The following is a 9,444-nucleotide window of genomic DNA, read 5'->3' on the forward strand; positions in this document are numbered from 1 at the left end:
CAATTCTTAGAGACTTAGTGACGGATTAATTTCTCCTTAATCACGTCTTAATGCATAAGAAAAATGAATTCAATTAAGCTGCAATGTTAATGAGTGATTACAATAGTGATTCTCTTCAATCTGCACAAATACTAGCTTACCGATTAATTACTATGCTATCTAGAGAGAGAAGATTCTGATAATTATGCTCTAATCATTAATCAAGAGTGAAGAATGGCTGATAATTCAGCTATGGAATGATGATTACATAATAAAGTACGAATAAGGAGAATTTAGAGAGTAGTCATAGAGATTTTTGGCTAGGAATAGGCATAATGTACGAGAAATTTTGATGGTAGAGAAAGGAATTTACAGATAGCATTAATTTAACTGTCGTTACCGTGATTAAGAGCTGGTAATCTTCTCGATTTTCTGATCTAATCGAGCCTCTTGAGATGAAAATTCGGCAGCACCTCCCTCCTAGCTTCTTCTTCAATAGGTGTGTGATTCGGCAGCACCTCCCCAATGTATGTGGGTGTGTGTGTATGCACTGTGTGTGTGTGTGATCATAAGTGTGTGTGTGTGTGTATGCAGGTCTTTAAATAGGCTCCTACAGGCTGAAAATCGATCTGGGTTGCTAAATGCATCTGGGAGCTTCTCCAGTTAAGCATGGCAAGTCCAGTTCTCTGCCCACCAAGTGTCAGGTTGGCTTGGTTAACTGGTTCTGAGACTGAGTTGCAGGCTTGGCAGCTTTCCCAAGACTCCCACAAAGCAAGAGGGCGCCCCCTAGCTGCTAAAGATGATCTGGAGTGGCCTGGGACCTGTTCCCACACAGTCCCGGGCCCCCGGTACCTCCCCGGACAATTTTTAGGAAATTTGGTTCTAGGCTAAAACGGGTCATACGAATCGGATTTTGATGCCGTAAATTGCCATACGAAGCTCTAACTAAGCCGTACTGGCCCGAGTACCTGCCATATTTAGCAGCCCCCGGGGTCCGAAAATGCATTTTTTTTCAAATTTGGGGTACGGGTGCAGTTTTTCGAGACGGTCGAGACTGGATGGGTCGGGTGACCAAAAACTTACTATTTTTGGAAAATTTTCACAAAAATTATTTTAATTCACATTTTGAAGCTTTATAACATTCTAAACATCATGGCACTGACAGAATCTGGAAAACTGCTAAAAATAGTAACTTTTTTCCATTATGATCATTTCATGGTACAAGGGTGCTCTTTTTGGTTGGGGTCAGAGAGCTTACATTACCAAATGTTGGGAGTAAGCATGGGAAATGCATTTCTTGCATTCGTGGGAAACAATATCGAGAATCCATCCCGAGGATTTCTACACGCCAAGCCACTGCCGTGTTGGAGTTGGTTCACACTGAAATTTGTGGACCTATGCAGACCCCTTCCCTCGGCAAGGCTCTTTACTTTATGCTATTGGTGGAGGACTTTAGCCGCTTTACTTGGGCATTTTTTCTACAACACAAGCACGAGGCTTTTGGCCTCTTCAAGAATTGGCATACTCTTGTGGAGAGGGAAAGAAATCATGTATTTGAAGACCATCAGATCGGATAAAGGTGGGGAGTATGCTTTCATTCAGGTTTGTACGGACCATGGTATTAAGTGAGAGATTGCGAACACCAATACACCTTCAGAGAATGGAGTTGTGGAGCGGAAAAACAGAACAGTAGTAGAGATGGCTAGCCGCTAGGACCATGCTTGAGCATCGAGTTTTGCCTAAGTCCTTGTGGGCTGAGGCAGTTGCGACGGCTGTCCACACCCTCAATAAATCTCCAACCTCTTCAGTTCCAAAGATGACACCATTTGAAGCCTATTTTGGTAAGAAGCCCGACGTCTCCCATTTCAGAATTTTGGGAGCGATGCCTATGTCCACGTACCAAAGGAGCAAAGGGTGAAGTTTGACCCCAAGACCCGCAACATGATCTTTGTCGGCTACAATTCTCTTTCAGTGGGATGTAGACTTTATGATCCAAAGAAGAAGGAGATTGTTCTCAGCCCTCATGTAGTCTTCAATGAGATCTTACCTTCAGAGGGGTTCCCGAGATTGTTCTCAGCCATGATGTAGTCTTTAATGAGATCTTACTGTTGCTAAATTGGCTTTATGTGACAGAATAATAATTTTAAATGAATTATTGGATTTATAAGTGAGGGTTTTCTGGCTTGGTACACCAAGGAAAAATAATTCTAAATGAATTATTGGAATTTTAAGTGAGTTTTTCTCACTCGAGACATCCGAGTACAGAGTATTCCTAGTACGTCGTTCAAAGTAATGACGGGAGCACTGAGAACGGGAATATCTGTAAGGCCACCAGGAATGGGTACTTCTGATGCGTCACATCGGATGGGTGACAGGGAGCATCGGGAAGAAGTATCCGACCATCCGGGAACGGACATCTCTGATGCGTCATAGGATGGGTGACATAGAGCATCGCGAAGGAGATTGTACCGTAAGTTCGGTAGGAAGTGACTAGGTGATGGGTATTCCTGATGCGTCACAAGGTGGGTGACGGGTGACAGGGGATATCCATAGTCGAGAGGAAATTCCGAACTGTGTTAGAATTGTGCACAATGCTCTACAGAGTGAGAGCCCAGAGACTAATTTAAAGGATTTACAAGGGATGCTAAAAGCAGAGCCCAAAAGCTGAAAATCAAAAGCATTAAAAGCTTTGAAAAATAAAGCAAAGGCTCTTTCTCTCTCTTTCTCCTATGCTTTTGTAAAATAAAGCAAGTTAAAAGATTTTCTCTCACAAGCTCCCTTAGGGAATTAAAGCAACTCCCCCAAAAAGCTTTAGCGTAAAAATTTCCAGCCTTGCGTAGCCCAAAAGCTGCCAGCTTTTTGCATAGAAAATCTGCCGGAAAATCCGTTGGCATCCGTACAGTCTACCACGTGTCAGCAGCCAGCCACGTCAGCACGCGGGTGTCATGCCACATCAGCATTTCTGTTCTCTCGGGGGGCTATGGGAGGTGTGTGTAAAACGGGCAGCCACATCACCAATTTGTGATACGAGGAGTATGGCCCGAGCGTCGACAATTGATCGGCGATGCAACAAAGATGATGCTTAATTTTGCCAAGGACCCGAAATTGGCAAATTATATGAGCAAGACTTCGTTCGAGGGGGTGCACACACAGTGGCAGAAGACAACAAAACCACCCCGAAAACCCGCTCTCAAGAAACCTCCTACTTCTAAGACGTGTACAGAGAAAGAATTGGAAGAGGTGGTTGATGCACGAATTGCTCAGCGTTTTGACGCACAGAACAAAGCTAAAAAGCATGACAAAAAGCAGAAGAAAGGCACTGACTTCTCGGGTTATTTGGGTCGTCACTCTACTTTTGAAAAGGCAAGAAAGCAGAAGAAGCGTGTTCGTTTTGAAGGGGTACCCAGTTCTTCTTCTTGTTCTTCTTCGTCTTCTTCTGATAGTTCTTCTAGCTCATTTGACTCGAGCAAAGAAGACAGAAAAGGCAAAAAGCGAAGCAAAAAGCAACGCTTCGGAAAGGGCAAGAAGTCCAAATCTTGCCCCATGATTGACAGTTCTACAGAGGACTCGTCTACAGACAGTTCTGACTCTGATGACAACAACTTTTATGCAAAGAAGAAGAATTTTTACAAAGCCAACCAGTACGACTGTCTGGAAGACAAAAGCAAGAAAAGTCCGAGAGTTTAAGGAAGGTGGACAGTCAATTAAAGTTGACATGTTTTCTGGTTATAGAGATGCTTCGAAGGCTTTGTCTTTTGTACAGGAGTTTGACATCGCCTTCGCGGGAGGGCGTTACTCAGAGCACAAGATTCCGAGAGCTGCCTCTTACTTTAAGGGGAATGCTCGAACTTTGTGGTCCACGCTTCTATTAAACAAGAATGTGCCAGTTAAATGGCTGAATTTCAAGAGGCTTTTTATTTCTTCTTGGCTGACTCGAGAGTATGTGACATACGAACTGCTTGAAACCATCTTCGGATGACCAAGAAGGATATTGTGGACGCTTATTGCGAGAGATTCTGGAGCTCTTTTCTACCCGCCTCTTCATTTAAGAAGATCTCGTTCAAGGAACAGATTGAGTGGTTTACCTTGGGTCTTCCTACAGAGTCGGAGATCACTGCTTGGAACAAAAGTCAGCTTCCATTTGAGAGTTAATGAGTCAGGCAAAACGGGGTTTTGCCATACACTCAGGCAGTTTGACCTACTCCACCGATGAGATCATGACACAAGGAGCCGAACAGACTTCGACAAATGAAAGTAAAAAGAGAAAGAGCAACCCAGAAAAGAAGGATGTACGACCCAAGTTCACTCCTCAGGAGAGAGCTCGCTATATCAGGGAAGGGAAGTGCTTTGGATGTGGGAAAACTGGACATATCTCTGCGAAGTGCCCTAAAAAGGCACCGAATGAACAGGATGAAGAAAGGCCAGAAAGTTCAACAGCAGCTGAGGGACGTGGTAGAAAAGGCAGATAAAAAGCAGAACTGGTACCACATTGCGTGGGGCATGAACCAAACCAAATGAATGAAAGACAAACTTTGCTGGGCAAAAGGAAAGATGAGGAAGCTCTTTTGAAGGAGCCAAGGCCAACTTCTTGAATTGGCGGCTCGATTTGGAATTACGCCCGACAGGCTGAGGCCACAGGAGGAGGTAGTTCGAGTGGCACCCGGATGGGATGTTGCCATTACACTGAGCATTGGCAAACTTCGTTTGCAATGACAGGGGTGTTTAGGGCACGTGGAGTTTTACGTAATTGCCTTGGAAGGTTGTGACGTTCTACTCGAAATCCCTTGGTACCACAAGAACAACGCCGTGGTTGACTATTGGGCCAAGAATGCGACTTTGACAAATGAAGGGCTCAGAGATTGTACTTATTGAATTTAAGTTTCTTTACTCACTTTTTGTTGGGAGAGAACTGAACGACGGATGAAGGTCGAATATGTTTTGACCTTAACAAAAGAACGCCAAGATTTTCTCCACACTCATGCTGATTGCTTTTTAGAGGGCCTGTCAGGCGAGTTACCACCCGCTCGTCTTGAAGATCATACTATTGATCTGATACCAGGAAGCACACCACCGAACCGGCCACCTTACCGTGTGAGCCGAGCCCAGAACAAAGAGATTATGAACCAAGTGAAATACCTCTTGGAAAAGGGTCTTGTCCAGCCTAGTACTTCACTGTATTGCTCTCCAGTGTTGTTGGTTTTGAAGAAAGACGGATCTTGGAGGATGTGCATCGATTATAGAGCTCTCAACAAAGTCACCATCAAGAACAGATTTCCGATTCCTAGGATCGATGATATACTCGACAAATTACAGGGATCCTCGCGTTTTAGCAGGATTGATTTGAAGAGTGGATATCATCAGATCCGAATTGCGCCGGAAGACGTCAACAAGATAGCCATTCGGACGACCTTTGGGTTATTTGAGTTTTTGGTGATGCCTTTTGGCTTAACCAATGCTCTTGCTTCATTTAACCGGAAGATGGACAAGATTTTTCGAGAGTATAGACTATTTGTTGGCACTTTCTTAGATGACATCATTGTTTTCTCCAAGGATGAGGAACATAGAGATCATCTGCTTTAAGTCTTTCAGGCATGACGAGATCACAAGTTAGTGATTAATGCAAAGAAAAGTGAATTTTTTTCCTACTAGAGATACACTTTTTGGGACACATTGTGTTAGCAGTAGGAGTGCAGATGGATCCGGCCAAGATAGAGACTATCCGTGATTGGCCCGATTTGAAGAATGTCCAAGAAGTTACAAGCTTCTTGGGACTGTGTTCGTACTACAGGCGGTTCATTCGAAAGTTTGCAGAGGTTGCTTCCCCTTTCCATATCTTGACACGGAAAGGAGTCCCTTACTCGTGGGGACCTATCACAAGTGATGACGTGGCGGACAACAGAAACCCTAATTTTTGCCAAAAACCCTAAAATTCTTGCAAACCCTAATTTCTGCCAGAAACCCTAATTTCTGCCTCCGTGATTTCTGAAAATTAGGGTTTCTAGCAAAAATTAGGGTTTGTAGGAATTTTAGGGTTTTTGGCAGAACTTAGGGTTTCTGCTGCCCGCCACGTCATCACTTTGTGACAGGACCCACAGAGGTGGCTGCCTTTCAGACTTTGAAAGAGAAATTGACTACGGGACCAGTTTTGACTTTGCCGGACTTGCAGAAGTCGTTTGAAGTATATTGTGATACTTATGGTTGTAGTCTGGATGCGGTCCTAATGCAAGAAGGCCAATGTCATTGCCTAAGAGAGCCGATTGCTCTCAAGGCCGGAATTGACAACACAGGTTTGTGAGAAAGAGCTTTTGGCGGCTATCCATGCTATTATTCAGTGGCGACATTACCTACTCGGAGCCGATTTTACGGTTTTCACAGATGATGGGAGTTTATGCTACTTCTTGTCACGGATGCAGCTATTGAAAAAAGCAGATGCGGTGGACAAACATCTTGTCACGGTTTACTTCCGGATTGTCCATGTGCAGGGACATAAGAAATTGGTGGCAAATACTTTGTCTCGAAAGCCGTTTGTTCTGGCTATTTCTGCGATACATCATAGGAACTTCGAGGATATGGTCGGTCAATACGCCACATAACAGATTTTGCACATGTATTCAGTTGAAAACAAAAAGGGGAGATAGTAGCGGACTATTCCATTCGGGATGGCTACTTGATGAAGAAAACCATGTTGTGCGTTACACAGCCGTTGAGGGAAAAGGTTCTAACCGAATGCCACTGTCCGCCTTTTACGGATCACCGATGCATTGCTACCACCTTGAAAGGGGTAGAGAGATACTTCTTTTGGCCGAGACTCAAGAAGGATGTGGACGAGATTGTGCGCAGTTGCTTGGTATGCCAGAAGGTCAAGTTTGACAGGCATAAAGCACAGGGATTGTTACAGCCTTTTACCCATACTCACCCGCCCCTGGGAAAGATTGCAATGGATTTCATCTCCCGAGAACACAGCGTGGGCACGACTGTTTATTGCTCAGATCTTTAGATTACACGGCATGCCTGAGACGATTGTCTCCAACAGGGATCCCAGGTTCACGAGTTTGTTTTGGACGGCTATTTGGGAGAACATAGACACGCGGTTGCAGTTCTCGTCATCGTTCTACCCGCAGACTGACAGGCAATCAAAGGTTGCTAATTCAGTGGTATTGGATTTTGTTGAAGTCTTCTTTGTTGGATCAGAAGACTACTTGGGAAAGGTTTTTACCTTTGGTGGAATATGCCTACAGAAACACGATTAACTTTTTGATGGGGAAGGTGCCATTTGAGATTCTTGAATTTGCTACGAAGGTTTCACCCTTAGCACGAAAGATAAGATTTTTCTTTGAAGCCGACCAGTTCACGAGGGACTTGGTCCGGAAGGCTTTGCAAAAATTTCAGGAAAGACAGAAAAAGGCAGTAGATTGCCATTGTCGCGATTTGAAATCGAAGGAGAATGATGGGTGCTCTTACATTATGGGAAGGCACTCCCGAGAAAGAAGAACAAAAGGGAAAGGAGCGGCTTCTTTGAAAGCTTAGCATGAGATAGTGCGGACCTTTCCAGATTTTCTGAAAAGATAAATGATATCTCCTTTGGACTGAAGCTGCCAGAATACTTGGAGGATTCACAATGTTTTTCATGTGAGTCTCTTAAAGCCTTTTGAAGGCGATGTGCCTGATGATGGGAAGCTAGATGTGCAATCCGAATTGGATGAAAACGAGCAAATACTCGTTCCAGAACAAAAATTAGCATAGAAAGAAAGAAAGAAGGTAAAGCGAACTGATGGTTCTTGGTTAAATTCAAGACCTACTTCGCAATGGATGCGAAGCGAATGGAGGAGGAAGACTTGGCAGATATTCCTCGGAATGTGAATTTTTACCTTGAAGGTTTTGGTTTAGCATAGTCTATTCCAAATGGAACCCAGAATTCAGCTTGGCCAGAGATTTAGTGCAGTGGTTTGCACAAGAGGGGAGTTACTCCGCTCCTTTGTCAACAGATGCCTCGATTTTTGAATAACTAGAGTCACTGATGTCTCTTTAAGCTTCAGGGATACTGAGAGTTGACAGTATTCTGCTGAATAACCTTATGAACTGGAATTCCGGAAAATATGAAACTGACTTGTTCTTGACTTGTTTAAGTGCAGGAACTGATAGACGAAATGACTGCAGCATTTCGGTCTGAATGATCTTGAATAGACATGGTTGCAATAGGGGTTAGTCAATCGGGCATCTATGAGGTGTTGAGTGGATCTAGATGCGATTGCTAACTGCATCGCCGATAAATCATGGTCTAAGATCCAAATGAATGTTGAATGTGATTTGTCATGTGATGTCCTGTGATGTCTAGTGATGTCGTGTGATGTGACTGTCGATTGGTACATGTGCTAGATGTGTGTTCCTAGTAAGTCGGTACTAACAGTCAGTGTCTGCTAAGGCAGTTTATGGCTTCTGTCTGTTTTGCAGGCATAATCGAGGGCGATTCAATGCTTTCAAGAGGGGGGTATGTCACAAAATGGTGACGTGGCATAACCCTAACACACACTCTCTCTCTTGCAGTGGCAGAGCCCCGGAAATCACGTTGGATTTGCTGACGTTGCTGGTTGCAGTACGGATAGGCCCGCCATCTGACACGTGGAAGCATGTACGGACTTCTGCGATTTATGGAAAGCTGGGGGCAGCTTTTGCGTGAGAAAATTTACGGCGGCAGCTTTTGGGCCTTGCTTGAACTACACAAGAGAGTTAGAGAGAGAAGCTTTTTGCTTTATTTTAGGGCTCAAGAGAGCTTGTGAGAGAAAGCTTTTGCTTTATTTTAAAAGCTTTTGATTTTCAGCTTTTGAAGCTTTTGGGGGCTCTGCTTTTTAGTATCCCTTTGTAACCTTTAAATATGTGAGCAGGCCTCTCACAACTCAGAGCATCTAGACGCAGAGTCTGAGTGTGAGCGCCTGCCCACACTCTTGTACTTTGAACTCAGATTAATACAAAAAGAAATACCGAAAGGGGCGCCAGTCTTTGGGGCCAATATCTCTAGGCACGGAACTCCACCGAGCTAGTGTCGAATCAATTGTGAACTGTGAATTGTTTTGAAGTGGTTATTTGTGCTATCGCGGTAGATTCTCGACTTAGAGTGTCCAAGTCTGTTACAGAAATTCCGCTGACTGTTGACGTGGCAGAATTGTACGGATTTTCGCTTTTCACGCTGGCAGTGTTGACGTGGCAGGCTGTACGGATTTCCACATTTTGTGCTGGTTGATGACGTGGCAGCTGTACGAATTTCCGTGATTTACGTTGGCAGCTTTTGGACCAGATGATTTTGAGTTTGAAGGCTTTTCACTTTAAACTGCTTTTGGGGCCTAGGGCCTTTAAATATGAGGTTAGGGCTCATTCTTTAGCATGCTTCCTGGAGAAGGTGTAGAGTGTGGAGTACCGGCTTGTACTGTGTTGATGCAATATAAAGAAATACCGAAAGTGGCGCCAAGG

Source organism: Adiantum capillus-veneris, chromosome 22, assembly GCF_014529385.1.
Source record: "Adiantum capillus-veneris isolate H3 chromosome 22, ASM1452938v2, whole genome shotgun sequence".
Classification (NCBI taxonomy): Eukaryota; Viridiplantae; Streptophyta; class Polypodiopsida; order Polypodiales; family Pteridaceae; genus Adiantum; species Adiantum capillus-veneris.